This window comes from Taudactylus pleione, unplaced genomic scaffold, assembly GCF_031769625.1.
Source record: "Taudactylus pleione unplaced genomic scaffold, aTauple2 ptg000569l, whole genome shotgun sequence".
In the NCBI taxonomy this organism is placed as follows: domain Eukaryota; kingdom Metazoa; phylum Chordata; class Amphibia; order Anura; family Myobatrachidae; genus Taudactylus; species Taudactylus pleione.
In genome coordinates, this window is record NW_028284971.1 from 312,982 (window position 1) to 337,381 (window position 24,400).

Below are 24,400 nucleotides of genomic sequence, written 5' to 3' on the forward strand. Positions count from 1 at the left end.
CTCATATATCACTGTACGGTCCCCTCTCCCCTATATAATAATAGCACATATCAGTGTGTGCTGGGAGCTGTGTTATTCCCCCTCATATCACTGTACAGTCCCCTCTCCCCTATATAATAATAATACCACATATCAGTATGTGCTGGGAGCTGTGTTATTCCCCCTCATATATCACTGTACAGTCCCCTCTCCCCTATATAATAATAATACCACATATCAGTGTGTGCTGGGAGCTGTGTTATTCCCCCTCATATATCACTGTACAGTCCCCTCTCCCCTATATAATAATAATAGCACATATCAGTGTGTGCTGGGAGCTGTGTTATTCCCCCTCATATATCACTGTACAGTCCCCTCTCCCCTATATAATAATAATACCACATATCAGTGTGTGCTGGGAGCTGTGTTATTCCCCTCATATATCACTGTACAGTCCCCTCTCCCCCTATATAATAATAATAGCACATATCAGTGTGTGCTGGGAGCTGTGTTATTCCCTCATATATCACTGTACAGTCCCCTCTCCCCTATATAATAATAATACCACATACCAGTGTGTGCTGGGAGCTGTGTTATTCCCCCTCATATATCACTGTACAGTCCCCTCTCCCCCTATATAATAATAATACCACATATCAGTGTGTGCTGGGAACTGTGTTATTCTCCCTCATATATCACTGTACAGGCCCCTCTCCCCTATATAATAATAATAGTACATATCAGTGTGTGCTGGGAGCTGTGTTATTCCCCCTCATATATCACTGTACAGTCCCCTCTCCCCTATATAATAATAATAGCACATATCAGTGTGTGCAGGGAACTGTGTTATTCCCCCTCATATATCACTGTACAGTCCCCTCTCCCCTATATAATAATAATACCACATATCAGTGTGTGCTGGGAGCTGTGTTATTCCCCCTCATATATCACTGTACAGTCCCCTCTCCCCCTATATAATAATAATAATAGCACATATCAGTGTGTGCTGGGAGCTGTGTTATTCCCCCTCATATATCACTGTACAGTCCCCTCTCCCCCTATATAATAATAATAGCACATATCAGTGTGTGCTGGGAGCTGTGTTATTCCCCCTCATATATCACTGTACAGTCCCCTCTCCCCTATATAATAATAATACCACATATCAGTGTGTGCAGGGAACTGTGTTATTCCCCCTCATATATCACTGTACGGTCCCCTCTCCCCTATATAATAATAATAGCACATAGTGTGTGCTGGGAGCTGTGTTATTCCCCCTCATATATCACTGTACACTCCCCTCTCCCCCTATATAATAATAATAACACATATCAGTGTGTGCTGGGAGCTGTGTTTTTCCCCTCATATATCACTGTACAGTCCCCTCTCCCCTATATAATAATAATAGCACATATCAGTGTGTGCTGGGAGCTGTGTTATTCCCCTCATATATCACTGTACAGTCCCCTCTCCCCTATATAATAATAATAACACATATCAGTGTGTGCTGGGAGCTGTGTTATTCCCTTCATATATCACTGTACAGTCCCCTCTCCCCTATATAATAATAATAGCACATATCAGTGTGTGCTGGGAGCTGTGTTTTTCCCCTCATATATCACTGTACAGTCCCCTCTCCCCTATATAATAATAATACCACATATCAGTGTGTGCTGGGAGCTGTGTTATTCCCCTCATATATCACTGTACGGTCCCCTCTCCCCTATATAATAATAATACCACATATCAGTGTGTGCTGGGAGCTGTGTTATTCCCCCTCATATATCACTGTACGGTCCCCTCTCCCCCTATATAATAATAATACCACATATCAGTGTGTGCTGGGAGCTGTGTTATTCCCCTCATATATCACTGTACAGTCCCCTCTCCCCCTATATAATAATACCACATATCAGTATGTGCTGGGAGCTGTGTTATTCCCCCTCATATATCACTGTACTGTCCCCTCTCCCCCTATATAATAATACCACATATCAGTGTGTGCTGGGAGCTGTGTTATTCCCCCTCATATATCACTGTACAGTCCCCTCTCCCCCCCTATATAATAATGATACCACATATCAGTGTGTGCTGGGAGCTGTGTTATTCCCCCTCATATATCACTGTACAGTCCCCTCTCCCCTATATAATAATAATACCACATATCAGTGTGTGCTGGGAGCTGTGTTATTCCCCCTCATATATCACTGTACAGTCCCCTCTCCCCTATATAATAATAATACCACATATCAGTGTGTGCTGGGAGCTGTTATTCCCCCTCATATATCACAGTACAGTCCCCTCTCCCCTATATAATAATGATACCACATATCAGTGTGTGCTGGGAGCTGTGTTATTCCCCCTCATATATCACTGTACAGTCCCCTCTCCCCCTATATAATAATAATACCACATATCAGTGTGTGCTGGGAGCTGTGTTATTCCCCCTCATATATCACTGTACAGTCCCCTCTCCCCTATATAATAATAATACCACATAGTGTGTGCTGGGAGCTGTGTTATTCCCCCTCATATATCACTGTACAGTCCCCTCTCCCCTATATAATAATAATAGCACATATCAGTGTGTGCTGGGAGCTGTGTTATTCCCCTCATATATCACTGTACAGTCCCCTCTCCCCTATATAATAATAATACCACATATCAGTATGTGCTGGGAGCTGTGTTATTCCCCCTCATATATCACTGTACAGTCCCCTCTCCCCTATATAATAATAATACCACATAGTGTGTGCTGGGAGCTGTGTTATTCCCCCTCATATATCACTGTACAGTCCCCTCTCCCCTATATAATAATAATAGCACATATCAGTGTGTGAGCTGTGTTATTCCCCCTCATATATCACTGTACAGTCCCCTCTCCCCTATATAATAATAATACCACATATCAGTATGTGCTGGGAACTGTGTTATTCCCCCTCATATATCACTGTACGGTCCCCTCTCCCCTATATAATAATAATAGCACATATCAGTGTGTGCTGGGAGCTGTGTTATTCCCCCTCATATATCACTGTACAGTCCCCTCTCCCCTATATAATAATAATAGCACATATCAGTGTGTGCTGGGAGCTGTGTTATTCCCCCTCATATATCACTGTACAGTCCCCTCTCCCCTATATAATAATAATACCACATATCAGTATGTGCTGGGAGCTGTGTTATTCCCCCTCATATATCACTGTACAGTCCCCTCTCCCCTATATAATAATAATAGCACATATCAGTGTGTGCTGGGAGCTGTGTTATTCCCCCTCATATATCACTGTACAGTCCCCTCTCCCCTATATAATAATAATACCACATATCAGTATGTGCTGGGAGCTGTGTTATTCCCCCTCATATATCACTGTACAGTCCCCTCTCCCCTATATAATAATAATACCACATAGTGTGTGCTGGGAGCTGTGTTATTCCCCCTCATATATCACTGTACAGTCCCCTCTCCCCTATATAATAATAATACCACATATCAGTGTGTGCTGGGAGCAGTGTTATTCCCCCTCATATATCACTGTACAGTCCCCTCTCCCCTATATAATAATAATACCACATATCAGTGTGTGCTGGGAGCTGTGTTATTCCCCCTCATATATCACTGTACAGTCCCCTCTCCCCTATATAATAATAATAGCCACATATCAGTGTGTGCTGGGAGCTGTGTTATTCCCCCTCATATATCACTGTACAGTCCCCTCTCCCCTATATAATAATAAAAGCACATATCAGTGTGTGCTGGGAGCTGTGTTATTCCCCCTCATATATCACTGTACAGTCCCCTCTCCCCTATATAATAATAATACCACATATCAGTGTGTGCTGGGAGCTGTGTTATTCCCCTCATATATCACTGTACAGTCCCCTCTCCCCCTATATAATAATAATAGCACATATCAGTGTGTGCTGGGAGCTGTGTTATTCCCTCATATATCACTGTACAGTCCCCTCTCCCCTATATAATAATAATACCACATACCAGTGTGTGCTGGGAGCTGTGTTATTCCCCCTCATATATCACTGTACAGTCCCCTCTCCCCTTATATAATAATAATACCACATATCAGTGTGTGCTGGGAACTGTGTTATTCTCCCTCATATATCACTGTACAGGCCCCTCTCCCCTATATAATAATAATAATAGTACATATCAGTGTGTGCTGGGAGCTGTGTTATTCCCCCTCATATATCACTGTACAGTCCCTCTCCCCTATATAATAATAATAGCACATATCAGTGTGTGCAGGGAACTGTGTTATTCCCCCTCATATATCACTGTACAGTCCCCTCTCCCCTATATAATAATAATACCACATATCAGTGTGTGCTGGGAGCTGTGTTATTCCCCCTCATATATCACTGTACAGTCCCCTCTCCCCCTATATAATAATAATAATAGCACATATCAGTGTGTGCTGGGAGCTGTGTTATTCCCCCTCATATATCACTGTACAGTCCCCTCTCCCCCTATATAATAATAATAGCACATATCAGTGTGTGCTGGGAGCTGTGTTATTCCCCCTCATATATCACTGTACGGTCCCCTCTCCCCTATATAATAATAATAGCACATATCAGTGTGTGCTGGGAGCTGTGTTATTCCCCCTCATATATCACTGTACAGACCCCTCTCCCCTATATAATAATGATAGTACATATCAGTGTGTGCTGGGAGCTGTGTTATTCCCCTCATATATCACTGTACAGTCCCCTCTCCCCTATATAATAATGATAGTACATATCAGTGTGTGCTGGGAGCTGTGTTATTCCCCTCATATATCACTGTACAGTCCCCTCTCCCCCTATATAATAATAATAGCACATATCAGTGTGTGCAGGGAACTGTGTTATTCCCCCTCATATATCAATGTACAGTCCCCTCTCCCCTATATAATAATAATACCACATATCAGTGTGTGCTGGGAGCTGTGTTATTCCCCTCATATATCACTGTACAGTCCCCTCTCCCCTATATAATAATAATACCACATATCAGTGTGTGCTGGGAGCTGTGTTATTCCCCTCATATATCACTGTACAGTCCCCTCTCCCCTATATAATAATAATAACAACACATATCAGTGTGTGCTGGGAGCTGTGTTATTCCCCTCATATATCACTGTACAGTCCCCTCTCCCCTATATAATAATAATAACACATATCAGTGTGTGCTGGGAGCTGTGTTATTCCCCCTCATATATCACTGTACAGTCCCCTCTCCCCTATATAATAATAATAACACATATCAGTGTGTGCTGGGAGCTGTGTTTTTCCCCTCATATATCACTGTACAGTCCCCTCTCCCCTATATAATAATAATAGCACATATCAGTGTGTGCTGGGAGCTGTGTTATTCCCCTCAAATATCACTGTACAGTCCCCTCTCCCCTATATAATAATAATAACACATATCAGTGTGTGCTGGGAGCTGTGTTATTCCCCTCATATATCACTGTACAGTCCCCTCTCCCCTATATAATAATAATAGCACATATCAGTGTGTGCTGGGAGCTGTGTTTTTCCCCTCATATATCACTGTACAGTCCCCTCTCCCCTATATAATAATAATACCACATATCAGTGTGTGCTGGGAGCTGTGTTATTCCCCTCATATATCACTGTACAGTCCCTCTCCCCCTATATAATAATACCACATATCAGTATGTGCTGGGAGCTGTGTTATTCCCCCTCATATATCACTGTACTGTCCCCTCTCCCCCTATATAATAATACCACATATCAGTGTGTGCTGGGAGCTGTGTTATTCCCCTCATATATCACTGTACAGTCCCCTCTCCCCTATATAATAATAATAACACATATCAGTATGTGCTGGGAGCTGTGTTTTTCCCCTCATATATCACTGTACAGTCCCCTCTCCCCTATATAATAATAATACCACATATCAGTGTGTGCTGGGAGCTGTGTTATTCCCCCTCATATATCACTGTACAGTCCCCTCTCCCCTATATAATAATAATACCACATATCAGTATGTGCTGGGAGCTGTGTTATTCCCCCTCATATATCACTGTACAGTCCCCTCTCCCCTATATAATAATAATACCACATAGTGTGTGCTGGGAGCTGTATTATTCCCCCTCATATATCACTGTACAGTCCCCTCTCCCCTATATAATAATAATAGCACATATCAGTGTGTGCTGGGAGCTGTGTTATTCCCCCTCATATATCACTGTACAGTCCCCCTCTCCCCTATATAATAATAATACCACATATCAGTATGTGCTGGGAGCTGTGTTATTCCCCTCATATATCACTGTACAGTCCCCTCTCCCCTATATAATAATAATACCACATATCAGTGTGTGCTGGGAGCTGTGTTATTCCCCAACATATATCACTGTACAGCCCCCTCTCCCCTATATAATAATAATAGCACATATCAGTGTGTGCTGGGAGCAGTGTTATTCCCCCTCATATATCACTGTACAGTCCCCTCTCCCCTATATAATAATAATACCACATATCAGTATGTGCTGGGAACTGTGTTATTCCCCCTCATATATCACTGTACGGTCCCCTCTCCCCTATATAATAATAATAGCACATATCAGTGTGTGCTGGGAGCTGTGTTATTCCCCCTCATATATCACTGTACAGTCCCCTCTCCCCTATAGAATAATAATACCACATATCAGTATGTGCTGGGAACTGTGTTATTCCCCCTCATATATCACTGTACGGTCCCCTCTCCCCTATATAATAATAATAGCACATACCAGTGTGTGCTGGGAGCTGTGTTATTCCCTCATATTTCACTGTACAGTCCCCTCTCCCCTATATAATAATAATACCACATACCAGTGTGTGCTGGGAGCTGTGTTATTCCCCCTCATATATCACTGTACACTCCCCTCTCCCCCTATATAATAATAATACCACATATCAGTGTGTGCTGGGAGCTGTGTTATTCCCCCTCATATATCACTGTACAGTCCCCTCCCCCTATATATTAATACCACATATCAGTGTGTGCTGGGAACTGTGTTATTCTCCCTCATATATCACTGTACAGTCCCCTCTCCCCTATATAATAATAATAGTACATATCAGTGTGTGCTGGGAGCTGTGTTATTCCCCCTCATATATCACTGTACAGTCCCCTCTCCCCTATATAATAATAATAGCACATATCAGTGTGTGCAGGGAACTGTGTTATTCCCCCTCATATATCACTGTACAGTCCCCTCTCCCCTATATAATAATAATACCACATATCAGTGTGTGCTGGGAGCTGTGTTATTCCCCCTCATATATCACTGTACAGTCCCCTCTCCCCCTATATAATAATAATAATAGCACATATCAGTGTGTGCTGGGAGCTGTGTTATTCCCCCTCATATATCACTGTACAGTCCCCTCTCCCCCTATATAATAATAATAGCACATATCAATGTGTGCTGGGAGCTGTGTTATTCCCCCTCATATATCACTGTACAGTCCCCTCTCCCCTATATAATAATAATACCACATATCAGTGTGTGCAGGGAACTGTGTTATTCCCCCTCATATATCACTGTACGGTCCCCTCTCCCCTATATAATAATACCACATATCAGTATGTGCTGGGAGCTGTGTTATTCCCCCTCATATATCACTGTACTGTCCCCTCTCCCCCTATATAATAATAATACACATATCAGTGTGTGCTGGGAGCTGTGTTATTCCCCTCATATATCACTGTACAGTCCCCTCTCCCCTATATAATAATAGCACATATCAGTGTGTGCTGGGAGCTGTGTTATTCCCCCTCATATATCACTGTACAGTCCTCTCTCCCCTATATAATAATAATACCACATATCAGTGTGTGCTGGGAGCTGTGTTATTCCCCCTCATATATCACTGTACAGTACCCTCTCCCCTATATAATAATAATACCACATATCACTGTGTGCTGGGAGCTGTGTTATTCCCCCTCATATATCACTGTACAGTCCCCTCTCCCCTATATAATAATAATAGCACATATCAGTGTGTGCTGGGAGCTGTGTTATTCCCCCTCATATATCACTGTACAGTCCCCTCTCCCCTATATAATAATAATACCACATATCACTGTGTGCTGGGAGCTGTGTTATTCCCCCTCATATATCACTGTACAGTCCCCTCTCCCCTATATAATAATAATACCACATATCACTGTGTGCTGGGAGCTGTGTTATTCTCCCTCATATATCACTGTACAGTCCCCTCTCCCCTATATAATAATAATAGCACATATCAGTGTGTGCTGGGAGCTGGGTTATTCCCCCTCATATATCACTGTACAGTCCCCTCTCCCCTATATAATAATAATAGCACATATCAGTGTGTGCAGGGAACTGTGTTATTCCCCCTCATATATCACTGTACAGTCCCCTCTCCCCTATATAATAATAATACCACATATCAGTGTGTGCTGGGAGCTGTGTTATTCCCCCTCATATATCACTGTACAGTCCCCTCTCCCCCTATATAATAATAATAATAGCACATATCAGTGTGTGCTGGGAGCTGTGTTATTCCCCCTCATATATCACTGTACAGTCCCCTCTCCCCCTATATAATAATAATAGCACATATCAATGTGTGCTGGGAGCTGTGTTATTCCCCCTCATATATCACTGTACAGTCCCCTCTCCCCTATATAATAATAATACCACATATCAGTGTGTGCAGGGAACTGTGTTATTCCCCCTCATATATCACTGTACGGTCCCCTCTCCCCTATATAATAATAATACCACATATCAGTGTGTGCTGGGAGCTGTGTTATTCCCCTCATATATCACTGTACAGTCCCCTCTCCCCCTATATAATAATAATACCACATATCAGTGTGTGCTGGGAGCTGTGTTATTCCCCCTCATATATCACTGTACGGTCCCCTCTCCCCTATATAATAATAATACCACATATCAGTGTGTGCTGGGAGCTGTGTTATTCCCCTCATATATCACTGTACAGTCCCCTCTCCCCCTATATAATAATACCACATATCAGTATGTGCTGGGAGCTGTGTTATTCCCCCTCATATATCACTGTACTGTCCCCTCTCCCCCTATATAATAATAATACACATATCAGTGTGTGCTGGGAGCTGTGTTATTCCCCTCATATATCACTGTACAGTCCCCTCTCCCCTATATAATAATAGCACATATCAGTGTGTGCTGGGAGCTGTGTTATTCCCCCTCATATATCACTGTACAGTCCTCTCTCCCCTATATAATAATAATACCACATATCAGTGTGTGCTGGGAGCTGTGTTATTCCCCCTCATATATCACTGTACAGTCCCCCTCTCCCCTATATAATAATAATACCACATATCAGTGTGTGCTGGGAGCTGTGTTATTCCCCCTCATATATCACTGTACAGTCCCCTCTCCCCTATATAATAATAATACCACATATCACTGTGTGCTGGGAGCTGTGTTATTCCCCCTCATATATCACTGTACAGTCCCCCTCTCCCCTATATAATAATAATAGCACATATCAGTGTGTGCTGGGAGCTGTGTTATTCCCCCTCATATATCACTGTACAGTCCCCTCTCCCCTATATAATAATAATACCACATATCACTGTGTGCTGGGAGCTGTGTTATTCCCCCTCATATATCACTGTACAGTCCCCTCTCCCCTATATAATAATAATACCACATATCACTGTGTGCTGGGAGCTGTGTTATTCCCCCTCATATATCACTGTACAGTCCCCTCTCCCCTATATAATAATAATAGCACATATCAGTGTGTGCTGGGAGCTGTGTTATTCCCCCTCATATATCACTGTACAGTCCCCTCTCCCCTATATAATAATAATACCACATATCAGTGTGTGCTGGGAGCTGTGTTATTCCCCCTCATATATCACTGTACAGTCCCCTCTCCCCTATATAATAATAATAGTACATATCAGTGTGTGCTGGGAGCTGTGTTATTCCCCCTCATATATCACTGTACAGTCCCCTCTCCCCTATATAATAATAATAGCACATATCAGTGTGTGCAGGGAACTGTGTTATTCCCCCTCATATATCACTGTACAGTCCCCTCTCCCCTATATAATAATAATACCACATATCAGTGTGTGCTGGGAGCTGTGTTATTCCCCCTCATATATCACTGTACAGTCCCCTCTCCCCCTATATAATAATAATAATAGCACATATCAGTGTGTGCTGGGAGCTGTGTTATTCCCACTCATATATCACTGTACAGTCCCCTCTCCCCCTATATAATAATAATAGCACATATCAGTGTGTGCTGGGAGCTGTGTTATTCCCCCTCATATATCACTGTACGGTCCCCTCTCCCCTATATAATAATAATACCACATACCAGTGTGTGCAGGGAACTGTGTTATTCCCCCTCATATATCACTGTACGGTCCCCTCTCCCCTATATAATAATAATAGCACATATCAGTGTGTGCTGGGAGCTGTGTTATTCCCCCTCATATATCACTGTACAGACCCCTCTCCCCCTATATAATAATGATAGTACATATCAGTGTGTGCTGGGAGCTGTGTTATTCCCCTCATATATCACTGTACAGTCCCCTCTCCCCTATATAATAATGATAGTACATATCAGTGTGTGCTGGGAGCTGTGTTATTCCCCTCATATATCAATGTACAGTCCCCTCTCCCCTATATAATAATAATACCACATATCAGTGTGTGCTGGGAGCTGTGTTATTCCCCTCATATATCACTGTACAGTCCCCTCTCCCCTATATAATAATAATACCACATATCAGTGTGTGCTGGGAGCTGTGTTATTCCCCTCATATATCACTGTACAGTCCCCTCTCCCCTATATAATAATAATAACACATATCAGTGTGTGCTGGGAGCTGTGTTATTCCCCTCATATATCACTGTACAGTCCCCTCTCCCCTATATAATAATAATAACACATATCAGTGTGTGCTGGGAGCTGTGTTATTCCCCCTCATATATCACTGTACAGTCCCCTCTCCCCTATATAATAATAATAACACATATCAGTGTGTGCTGGGAGCTGTGTTTTTCCCCACATATATCACTGTACAGTCCCCTCTCCCCTATATAATAATAATAGCACATATCAGTGTGTGCTGGGAGCTGTGTTATTCCCCTCATATATCACTGTACAGTCCCCTCTCCCCTATATAATAATAATAACAACACATATCAGTGTGTGCTGGGAGCTGTGTTATTCCCCTCATATATCACTGTACAGTCCCCCTCTCCCCTATATAATAATAATAGCACATATCAGTGTGTGCTGGGAGCTGTGTTTTTCCCCTCATATATCACTGTACAGTCCCCTCTCCCCTATATAATAATAATACCACATATCAGTGTGTGCTGGGAGCTGTGTTATTCCCCTCATATATCACTGTACGGTCCCCTCTCCCCTATATAATAATAATACCACATATCAGTGTGTGCTGGGAGCTGTGTTATTCCCCCTCATATATCACTGTACGGTCCCCTCTCCCCTATATAATAATAATACCACATATCAGTGTGTGCTGGGAGCTGTGTTATTCCCCTCATATATCACTGTACAGTCCCCTCTCCCCCTATATAATAATACCACATATCAGTATGTGCTGGGAGCTGTGTTATTCCCCCTCATATATCACTGTACTGTCCCCTCTCCCCCTATATAATAATACCACATATCAGTGTGTGCTGGGAGCTGTGTTATTCCCCTCATATATCACTGTACAGTCCCCTCTCCCCTATATAATAATAATAACACATATCAGTATGTGCTGGGAGCTGTGTTTTTCCCCTCATATATCACTGTACAGTCCCCTCTCCCCCTATATAATAATAATACCACATATCAGTGTGTGCTGGGAGCTGTGTTATTCCCCCTCATATATCACTGTACAGTCCCCTCTCCCCTATATAATAATAATACCACATATCAGTATGTGCTGGGAGCTGTGTTATTCCCCCTCATATATCACTGTACAGTCCCCTCTCCCCTATATAATAATAATACCACATAGTGTGTGCTGGGAGCTGTATTATTCCCCCTCATATATCACTGTACAGTCCCCTCTCCCCTATATAATAATAATAGCACATATCAGTGTGTGCTGGGAGCTGTGTTATTCCCCCTCATATATCACTGTACAGTCCCCTCTCCCCTATATAATAATAATACCACATATCAGTATGTGCTGGGAGCTGTGTTATTCCCCTCATATATCACTGTACAGTCCCCTCTCCCCTATATAATAATAATACCACATAGTGTGTGCTGGGAGCTGTGTTATTCCCCCCTCATATATCACTGTACAGTCCCCTCTCCCCTATATAATAATAATACCACATATCAGTGTGTGCTGGGAGCTGTGTTATTCCCCCTCATATATCACTGTACAGCCCCCTCTCCCCTATATAATAATAATAGCACATATCAGTGTGTGCTGGGAGCAGTGTTATTCCCCCTCATATATCACTGTACAGTCCCCTCTCCCCTATATAATAATAATACCACATATCAGTATGTGCTGGGAACTGTGTTATTCCCCCTCATATATCACTGTACGGTCCCCTCTCCCCTATATAATAATAATAGCACATATCAGTGTGTGCTGGGAGCTGTGTTATTCCCCCTCATATATCACTGTACAGTCCCCTCTCCCCTATATAATAATAATAGCACATATCAGTGTGTGCTGGGAGCTGTGTTATTCCCCCTCATATATCACTGTACAGTCCCCTCTCCCCTATATAATAATAATACCACATATCAGTGTGTGCTGGGAGCTGTGTTATTCCCCTCATATATCACTGTACAGTCCCCTCTCCCCCTATATAATAATAATAGCACATATCAGTGTGTGCTGGGAGCTCTGTTATTCCCTCATATATCACTGTACAGTCCCCTCTCCCCTATATAATAATAATACCACATACCAGTGTGTGCTGGGAGCTGTGTTATTCCCCCCTCATATATCACTGTACGGTCCCCTCCCACTATATAATAATAATACCACATATCAGTGTGTGCTGGGAGCTGTGTTATTCCCCCTCATATATCACTGTACAGTCCCCTCTCCCCCTATATAATAATAATAATAGCACATATCAGTGTGTGCTGGGAGCTGTGTTATTCCCCCTCATATATCACTGTACAGTCCCCTCTCCCCCTATATAATAATAATAGCACATATCAGTGTGTGCTGGGAGCTGTGTTATTCCCCCTCATATATCACTGTACAGTCCCCTCTCCCCTATATAATAATAATACCACATATCAGTGTGTGCAGGGAACTGTGTTATTCCCCCTCATATATCACTGTACGGTCCACTCTCCCCTATATAATAATAATAGCACATATCAGTGTGTGCTGGGAGCTGTGTTATTCCCCCTCATATATCACTGTACAGACCCCTCTCCCCTATATAATAATGATAGTACATATCAGTGTGTGCTGGGAGCTGTGTTATTCCCCTCATATATCACTGTACAGTCCCCTCTCCCCTATATAATAATGATAGTACATATCAGTGTGTGCTGGGAGCTGTGTTATTCCCCTCATATATCACTGTACAGTCCCCTCTCCCCCTATATAATAATAATAGCACATATCAGTGTGTGCAGGGAACTGTGTTATTCCCCCTCATATATCACTGTACGGTCCCCTCTCCCCTATATAATAATAATACCACATATCAGTGTGTGCTGGGAGCTGTGTTATTCCCCTCATATATCACTGTACGGTCCCCTCTCCCCCTATATAATAATAATACCACATATCAGTATGTGCTGGGAGCTGTGTTATTCCCCTCATATATCACTGTACAGTCCCCTCTCCCCCTATATAATAATACCACATATCAGTATGTGCTGGGAGCTGTGTTATTCCCCCTCATATATCACTGTACTGTCCCCTCTCCCCCTATATAATAATACCACATATCAGTGTGTGCTGGGAGCTGTGTTATTCCCCTCATATATCACTGTACGGTCCCCTCTCCCCTATATAATAATAATACCACATATCAGTGTGTGCTGGGAGCTGTGTTATTCCCCTCATATATCACTGTACAGTCCCCTCTCCCCCTATATAATAATACCACATATCAGTATGTGCTGGGAGCTGTGTTATTCCCCCTCATATATCACTGTACTGTCCCCTCTCCCCCTATATAATAATAATACACATATCAGTGTGTGCTGGGAGCTGTGTTATTCCCCTCATATATCACTGTACAGTCCCCTCTCCCCTATATAATAATAGCACATATCAGTGTGTGCTGGGAGCTGTGTTATTCCCCCTCATATATCACTGTACAGTCCTCTCTCCCCTATATAATAATAATACCACATATCAGTGTGTGCTGGGAGCTGTGTTATTCCCCCCTCATATATCACTGTACGGTCCCTTCTCCCCCTATATAATAATAATACCACATATCAGTGTGTGCTGGGAGCTGTGTTATTCCCCCTCATATATCACTGTACAGTCCCCTCTCCCCTATATAATAATAATATCACATATCAGTGTGTGCTGGGAGCTGTGTTATTCCCCCTCATATATCACTGTACAGTCCCCTCTCCCCTATATAATAATAATACCACATATCAGTGTGTGCTGGGAGCTGTGTTATTCCCCTTCATATATCACTGTACAGTCCCCTCTCCCCTATATAATAATAATACCACATATCAGTGTGTGCTGGAGCTGTGTTATTCCCCTCATATATTACTGTACAGTCCCCTCTCCCCTATATAATAATAGCACATATCAGTGTATGCTGGGAGCTGTGTTATTCCCCCTCATATATCACTGTACAGTCCCCTCTCCCCTATATAATAATAATATCACATATCAGTGTGTGCTGGGATTTGAGTTATTCCCCCTCATATATCACTGTACAGTCCTCTCTCCCCTATATAATAATAATACCACATATCAGTGTGTGCTGGGAGCTGTGTTATTCCCCCTCATATATCACTGTACGGTCCCTTCTCCCCCTATATAATAATAATACCACATATCAGTGTGTGCTGGGAGCTGTGTTATTCCCCCTCATATATCACTGTACAGTCCCCTCTCCCCTATATAATAATAATACCACATATCAGTGTGTGCTGGGAGCTGTGTTATTCCCCCTCATATATCACTGTACAGTCCCCTCTCCCCTATATAATAATAATAGCACATATCAGTGTGTGCTGGGAGCTGTGTTATTCCCCCTCATATATCACTGTACAGTCCCCTCTCCCCTATATAATAATAATAGCACATATCAATGTGTGCTGGGAGCTGTGTTATTCCCCCTCATATATCACTGTACAGTCCCCTCTCCCCTATATAATAATAATAGCACATATCACTGTGTGCTGGGAGCTGTGTTATTCCCCCTCATATATCACTGTACAGTCCCCTCTCCCCTATATAATAATAATACCACATATCAGTGTGTGCTGGGAGCTGTGTTATTCCCCTCATATATCACTGTACAGTCCCCTCTCCCTATATAATAATAATAGCACATATCACTGTGTGCTGGGAGCTGTGTTATTCTCCCTCATATATCACTGTACAGTCCCCTCTCCCTATATAATAATAATAGCACATATCAGTGTCTGCTGGGAGCTGTGTTATTCCCCTCATATATCACTGTACAGTCCCCTCTCCCTATATAATAATAATACCACATATCAGTGTGTGCTGGGAGCTGTGTTATTCCCCCTCATATATCACTGTACAGTCCCCTCTCCCCCTATATAATAATAATACCACATATCACTGTGTGCTGGGAGCTGTGTTATTCCCCCTCATATATCACTGTACAGGCCCCTCTCCCCTATATAATAATAATAGCACATATCAGTGTGTGCTGGGAGCTGTGTTATTCCCCCTCATATATCACTGTACAGTCCCCTCTCCCCTATATAATAATTATATATAATATGATAGATATATATTACCGCAGCTACAGGTCCGCGACGTCCAGAAAACAAAATGGCGTCAGGAAGTGTCTGTGACTCCGCCCACGACAACATCACGTGCCCACAGCTGGCGTATAAGGTGGAACATTGAATAGAAACTACACAAAAATGGCCGCCGCCCTACAGCTGAAATACTATTGTTCCTCTAGTGATGAAGTCTTAACCAATCTGAAGCTGGTCACATGACACGTATAGTCTGCGTCTGCTACTATGGAAACTAAGTAGCTTTCTGCTTTATAAGAGATGTGACAGTGTCTGTACTACAGGAAAATGGCCGCCGCCCTACATCTCAGTTAACTCTTTCATCCTCTAGTGTTGAGGTTTTAACCAATGAGATGCTGGCTGCTGGTCACATGACATGTCTACTATAGAAACTAAGCAGCTTACGGCTTTATGAGAAGAGATGTGACAGTGTATGAACTACAGGAAAATGGCCGCCGCTCTCATCTATACTGATGAGTATATATAATGTTCTCCTTCAGAGGGGTTTCACACAGCAGCACAGACCCCTAACTACCCCTATAAGTGCCTACCCCTAACCCCCCCTATAAGTGCCTACCCCTGACCTCCCCTATAAGTGCCTACCCCTAACCTCCCCTATAAGTGCCTACCCCTGACCTCCCCTATAAGTGCCTACCCCTAACCCCCCCTATAAGTGCCTACCCTTAACCCCCCCTATAAGTGCCTACCCCTAACCTCCCCTATAAGTTTCTACCCCTAACCACGCCTTTAAGTGCCTACCCCTAACCCCCCCTATAAGTGCCTACCCCTAACCTCCCCTATAAGTGCCTACCCCTAACCACGCCTTTAAGTGCCTACCCCTAACCTCCCCTATAAGTGCCTTCCCCTAACCCCCCCTATAAGTGCCTACCCCTAACCTCCCCTATAAGTGCCTACCCCTAACCACCTCTATAAGTGCCTACCCCTAACCTCCCCTATAAGTGCCTTCCCCTAACCCCCCCTATAAGTGCCTACCCCTAACCCCCCCTATAAGTGCCTACCCCTAACCTCCCCTATAAGTGCCTACCCCTAACCACCCCTATAAGTGCCTACCCCTAACCACCCCTATAAGTGCCTACCCCTAACCACGCCTTTAAGTGCCTACCCCTAACCCCCCCTATAAGTGCTACCCCTATCCCCCCTATAAGTGTCTAACCCTAACCTTCCCCTATAAGTGCCTACCCATAACCACCTCTATAAGTGCCTACCCCTAGCCACCCTTATAAGTGTCTACCCCTAACCTCCCCTATAAGTGCCTACCCCTAACCCCCTCTATAAGTGTCTACCCCTAACCAACCCTATAAGTGCCTACCCCTAACCTCCACTATAAGTGCCTAACCACTGCTATAAGTGCCTCCCCCTAACCACCCCTATAAGTGTCTACCCTTAACCACCCCATAAGTACCTACCCCTAACCACCCCTAAGTGCCTACTCCTTACCATCACTGTAGGTGCCTACCCCTAACCACCCCTATAAGTGCCTACCCCTAACCACCCCTATAAGTGCTTACCCCAAACCACCCCTATGAGTGTCTACCCCTAACCACCCCTATAAGTGCCTAACCCTAACCACCCCTATAAGTGCCTTCCCCTAACCACCCCTATAAGTGCCTACCCCTAACCTCCCCTATAAGTGCCTACCCCTAACCTCCCCTAAAAGTGCCTACCCCTAACCTCCCCTATAAGTGCCTAACCCTAACCCCCCTATAAGTGCCTAACCCTAACCCCCCTATAATTGCCTAACCACCCCTATAAGTGCCTATCCCTAACCCCCCCTATAAGTACCTACCCCTAACCACCCCTAAGTGCCTACCACTAACCACCCCTAAGTGCCTACCCCTAACCACCCCTATAAGTGCCTACCCCTAACCACCCCTATAAGTGCCTAACCCTAACCTCCCCTATAAGTGCCTAACCCTAACCTCCCCCTATAAGTGCCTACCCCTAACCTCCCCCTATAAGTGCCTACCCCTAACCTCCCCTATAAGTGTCTACCCCTAACCCCCCCATAAGCACCTACCCCTAACCCCCCCATAAGCACCTACCCTTAACCACCCCAATAAATGCCTACCCCTTACCATCACTGTAGGTGCCTACCCCTAACCTCACCTATAAGTGCCTACCCCTAACCCCCTCTATAAGTGCCTAACCCCCCTATAATTGCCTAACCACCCCTATAAGTGCCTACCCCTAAACCCCCCTATAAGTAACTACCCCTAAGTGCCTACCCCTAACCATCCCTATAAGTGCCTACCCCTAACCTCCCCTATAAGTGTGTACCCCTCACCTCCCCTATAAGTGTCTACCCCTAACCCCCCAATAAGTACCTACCCCTAACCACCCCTAAGTGCCTACCCCTAACCACCCCTATAAATGCATACCCCTTACCATCTCTGTAGGTGCCTACTCCTAACCTCACCTATAAGTGCCTACCCCTAACCACCCCTATAAGTGCCTACCCCTAACCTCCCCTAAAAGTGCCTACCCCTAACCACCTTTATAAGTTCCTAAACCTAACCACCCCTATAAGTGCCTACCCCTAACCACCCCTATAAGTGCCTACCCCTAATCAGCCCTATAAGTTCCTACCCCTAACCACCCCTATAAGTGCCTAACCACCCCTATAAGTGCCTACCCCTAACCACTCCTATAAGTGCCTACCCCTAACCACTCCTATAAGTGCCTACCCCTAGCCACCCCTATAAGTGCCTAACCCTAACCTCCCCTATAAGTGCCTAACCCTAACCTCCCCCTATAAGTGCCTACCCCTAACCTCCCCCTATAAGTGCCTACCCCTAACCTCCCCTATAAGTGTCTACCCCTAACCCCCCCATAAGCACCTACCCCTAACCACCCCAAAAAAATGCCTACCCCTTACCATCACTGTAGGTGCCTACTCCTACCATCACCTATAAGTGCCTACCCCTAACCACCCCTATAAGTGCCTACCACTAACCACCCCTATAAGTGCCTAAACCTAAACACCCCTATAAATGCCTACCCCTTACCATCACTGTAGGTGCCTACTCCTACCATCACCTATAAGTGCCTACCCCTAACCACCCCTATAAGTGCCTACCCCTAGCCATCCCTATAAGTGCCTACCCCTAACCTCCCCTAAAAGTGCCTACCCCTAACCACCCCTATAAGTGCCTAAACCTAACCACCCCTATAAGTGCCTACCCCTAACCACCCCTATAAGTGCCTACCCCTAACCATCCCTATAAGTGCCTACCCCTAACCTCCCCTAAAAGTGCCTACCCCTAACCACCCCTATAAGTGCCTAAACCTAACCACCCCTATAAGTGCCTACCCCTAACCACCCCTATAAGTGCCTACCCCTAACCACCCCTATAAGTGTCTACCCCTAATCAGCCCTATAAGTGTCTACCCCTAATCAGCCCTATAAGTGCCTACCCCTAACAACCCCTATAATTGCCTATCCATAACCACCCCTATAAGTGCCTACCCCTAATCATCCCTGTAAGTGCCTAACCCTAACCACCCCTATAAGTGTCTACCCCTAACCACCCCTTTAATCAGTCCTATAAGTGCCTAACCCTAACCACCCCTATAAGTGCCTACCCCTAACCAACCCTATAAGTGCCTACCCCTAACCACCCCTATAAGTGCCTACCCCTAACCATCCCTATAAGTGCCTACCCCTCACCTCCCCTATAAGTGTCTACCCCTAACCCCCCCTATAAGTACCTACCCCTAACCACCCCTATAAATGCCTACCCCTTACCATCACTGTAGGTGCCTACTCCTAACCTCACCTATAAGTGCCTACACCTAACCTCCCTTAAAAGTGCCTACCCCTAACCAGCCCTATTAGTGCCTAAACCTAACCACCCCTATAAGTGTCTACCCCTAATCAGCCCTATAAGTTCCTACCCCTAATCACCCCTATAAGTGCCTAACCCTAACCACCCCTATAAGTGCCTACTCCTAACCCCCCCTATAAGTGCCTACCACGAACCATCCCAATAAGTGCCGAACCCTAACCACCCCTATAAGTGTGAACTCCTAACCACCCCTATAAGTGCCTAACCCTAACCACCCCAATAATTGTCTAACTCTAACTAACATATAAGTGCCTACCCCTAACCTCCCCTAAAAGTGCCTACCCCTAACCACCCCAATAAGTGTCTACCCCTAACCTCCCCTATAAGTGCCTACCCCTAACCTCCCCAATAAGTGCCTACCCCTAACCGCCCCTATAGGTGCCTACCCCTAACCACCTGTGGCCGGAGGCTGGCCCCACGTGTATAATGGCGGCCGCGGCACTGAAGTGGTTAACCCCCGTGCTGCAGTGCCATATTCCCCATATCACTATTCCCTCCCCTTTATCAGCCGGTTTTATAATAATATCTCGATTTTTCTCTAACTTCCTCATTGCCTCAAATTCTTCTTTACTTAAATTATACTTTCCATTTCTTTGTGGTGGTATCTTCTCGTTCTCAGAACACACTATGTGATAAAGGGGAGGGAATAGTGATTATGGATATTGAAAAATATGACTTGGAAATACAAAGACAATTAAACGACAAGGTTACTTATATGTCATTACGGGGAAACTCAAGTGACAAAATAGAGAAAAAATTTACTACTATATTGGATAAGTATGCGAAAGTATGATTTCAGCAACAGTCAGGGAATATGAGATTCAAAAAGATCCAGTTCTCCCTGTTATGTATATTCTCCCAAAAATCCACAAGGATCTAATATATCCACCTGGATGCCCCATAATAGCTGGGACTGATTCAATTACTTCAAATCTTTCCCATTATGTGGATTTCTTCTTTCAACCAAAAGTGTGTGAATTAAAATCTTATGTGAAAGACACCATAGATGTTATAAACAAAAGTAAGAGAGATTAAAGATCTGTCTGACTGTTTTTTAGTCACTGCAGATGTGAGCTCGCTATATACCATCATAGAACATCATTTGGGTATAGAAGCAGTTGAAGAAGTTTTTGTAAAAGATAGCAAATTTAATGAAGATTTAGTGAATTTTATAAAAGAAGGCATCTCGTTTATTTTAATGAACAAATTTTTCTGGTTCAAAGGTCAATATTTTTTGCAAAAAAAGAGGCACGGCCATGGGAACCTGCTTCGCACCAGCCTATGCCAACCTCTTCATGGGCTGGTGGGAGGATAAGGTGATTTGGAATAATAACGTATTTTTGAACCAAATCGCCTTATGGATTCGTTATATTGACGGTATTCTTTTTATATGGACCGGAAATAAAGAGGATTTGGAAACTTTTTGTGAGGCATTAAATAAAAATGAATTTAACATTATGTTAACCTTTGTTACTAATATGAAGGAAGTCAATTTTCTTGACTTAGTTATTTATAGAGAGGGTAATGGTCTATGTACAAAGAATTACATGAAACCAACTGACAGTAATTCTTATATAAATGTGAGAAGTCACCATCACCCGTATTGGCTGAGAAATATCCCAAAAGGCCAAATTCAGAGGGTACGTCGCAATTGTACTAGTAATAATGTTTTTAAAGAACAAGCGGATAAATTAAAAGAGAAATTTACAGTTAAAGGATATGAGGAAGACAGGATCAATTAAATTATAGGAGGTATGGGAGAGACTTCGCAAGATAGTCTCCTAGAATACAAAAAGGATAAGAAAAATCTGGAAAGGAAAAACCGTCTTGTTCTTTCTTTTATTACCACTTTTAATTCTCAATCTCGCAATATTGAATACATTTTTAAAAAACATTGGTACATTTTAAATCAGGATCCAGTCCTCAAAAATATTATTCCTTCAAAACCTCATTTTATATACAGAAGAGCTCCTAATCTTAAAAAACGCTTTGTAAAGAGTGCAATAGAATCAAAAACACAACCCACAAAAATAGAAAATGTGGTTTCCAACACGACTAAGCCAAATAACAAAATAAGAGAGTTTATGACCTGCAACAGTACCAATTGTATATACCTAATAGACTGCTGCTGCGGCCCGCAGAATGTGGGAGAAACGAAACCAAGGTTAGGGGATAGATGGTCAGAGCACCTTCGTAATATTAAGAAAGGTTTTGATAAACATTCTGTATCATTGCACTTTAAGGAGAAACACAAATGATATTACATCCATGATAGGGATAATAAACAGTACAGGGTAATTGGCGTACAAAGGGGAGTGAAAAAGCTCTTGCACAAGCGGAGATGAAATTCATTTATGAACTAAAAACTTTAGAACCCAGGGGTCTGAATAGGGATTATGAGATCAAGTGGTTCTTATAAAAAATAATTTTCTATGGCTATATTTTATGCATTAGTTTGACCATTATGCCCTTTTATTATGTATTTTTATAATTATTTATTGCATTGTTTTAGACTGCTATTTTTACGTAAGTTTTATATATACGGTTTTTATTGTGTATAAGATATACGTTCCAGAGGTGGAACGCAGGGTATTTTTCTAGAGATAGGAACCATGTCACTCAGTTCATGTTAGTGGGAGAGGATAGATGTGCGTTAACACACGGTGTTTCCGGTTTCGTCACCTCTCGAAATTAGCCTGTGGTGACGCAAGCGTAACGCACCGGAAGGAGATGCGGGTGTCACCGTGGATCACTTCCGGTGTGAGTACACGTGCAGCCGAGATAGACATGACTTCCGGCAAACAGCAGGAAGTGATTGCCAAAGACGGAGTAGATTGAAGAGCGCGTGCCGGAGGTGGACGCGAACCTCGATCACGTGTCACTTCCGGCATACAGGAAAAACAGTGTAGGGGATCTACGGCTCCATATTTTGAGTGACAGTAAGTTAGCCCAATCGGGAGAGGGCTGACTGATTACTGGAATAGGTGGGGCCATTTGTTGGGCTTTTTAAATCAGGAATGTCTCTATCAGATGACACTTTGATAAAGGCTTACCACTGACACGCGTTAGTGTGACTGTAGAAGACCTGGACCTTATTTGGGGAATCAGACAGACGGTGAGGGACCATTTCTTGGATCTTCCTAGTCCGGAATATAGGAATTTCTATATCGGTGTTTACATCCTGCCTTGGTGTGAAGGCCTCTTGGGGTACATGGGCACTCTGTTGTATGTGTTTATATGTAAATACATTTAGATGAATTACACTATGGGATATTCCTGTTTTTGATTATTTTGGAGGATCTATTGATGTATATTTGAACTTTGAAGGCTCGTTATTATCAGAAGAGAGAAAAAGAGGAGTGGGACACCTTACACTCAGATGTCAGTAAGAGTATTATAAATTATTCCACTAGTTTGACATCTATTGATTGGTTGATTCCTTTCCTGTTTTGAGGATTGAAGAAATCTGGTGTTAAGAAGAGGATTGTTTTCATGGACATATTATAGGAGTCATCTATGGACATTTACATATGAAAACTCAATATCCTAAAAAGAATTTGCGCTTGGTTTTATCTTTTTTTCTATACACAGCATCACACTCACAGCAGCTCTCACACATACACAGGGTCACACTCACAGCAGCTCTCACACATACACAGGGTCACACTCACAGCAGTTCTCACACATACACAGGGTCACACTCACAGCAGCTCTCACACATACACAGGGTCACACTCACAGCAGCTCTCACACACACACAGGGTCACACTCACAGCAGCTCTCACACACACACAGGGTCACACTCACAGCAGCTCTCACACACACACAGGGTCACACTCACAGCAGCTCTCACACACACACAGGGTCACACTCACAGCAGCTCTCACACATACACAGGGTCACACTCACAGCAGCTCTCACACATACACAGGGTCACACTCACAGCACCTCTCACACATACACAGGGTCACACTCACAGCAGCTCTCACACATACACAGGGTCACACTCACAGCAGCTCTCACACATACACAGGGTCACACTCACAGCAGCTCTCACACACACACAGGGTCACACTCACAGCAGCTCTCACACACACACAGGGTCACACTCACAGCAGCTCTCACACACACACAGGGTCACACTCACAGCACCTATCACACATACACAGGGTCACACTCACAGCAACCTCTCACATACACAGGGTCACACTCACAGCAGCTCTCACACATACACAGGATCACACTCACAGCAGCTCTCACACATACACAGGGTAACATTCACAGCAGCTCTCACATACACAGGGTCACACTCACAGCAGCTCTCACACATACACAGGGTCACACTCACAGCAGCTCTCACATACACATGGTCACACTCACAGCAGCTCTCACATACACAGGGTCACACTCACAGCAGCTCTCACACATACACAGGGTCACACTCACAGCAGCTCTCACATACACAGGGTCACACTCACAGCAGCTCTCACACATACACAGGGTCACACTCACAGCAGCTCTCACATACACATGGTCACACTCACAGCACCTCTCACACATACACAGGGTCA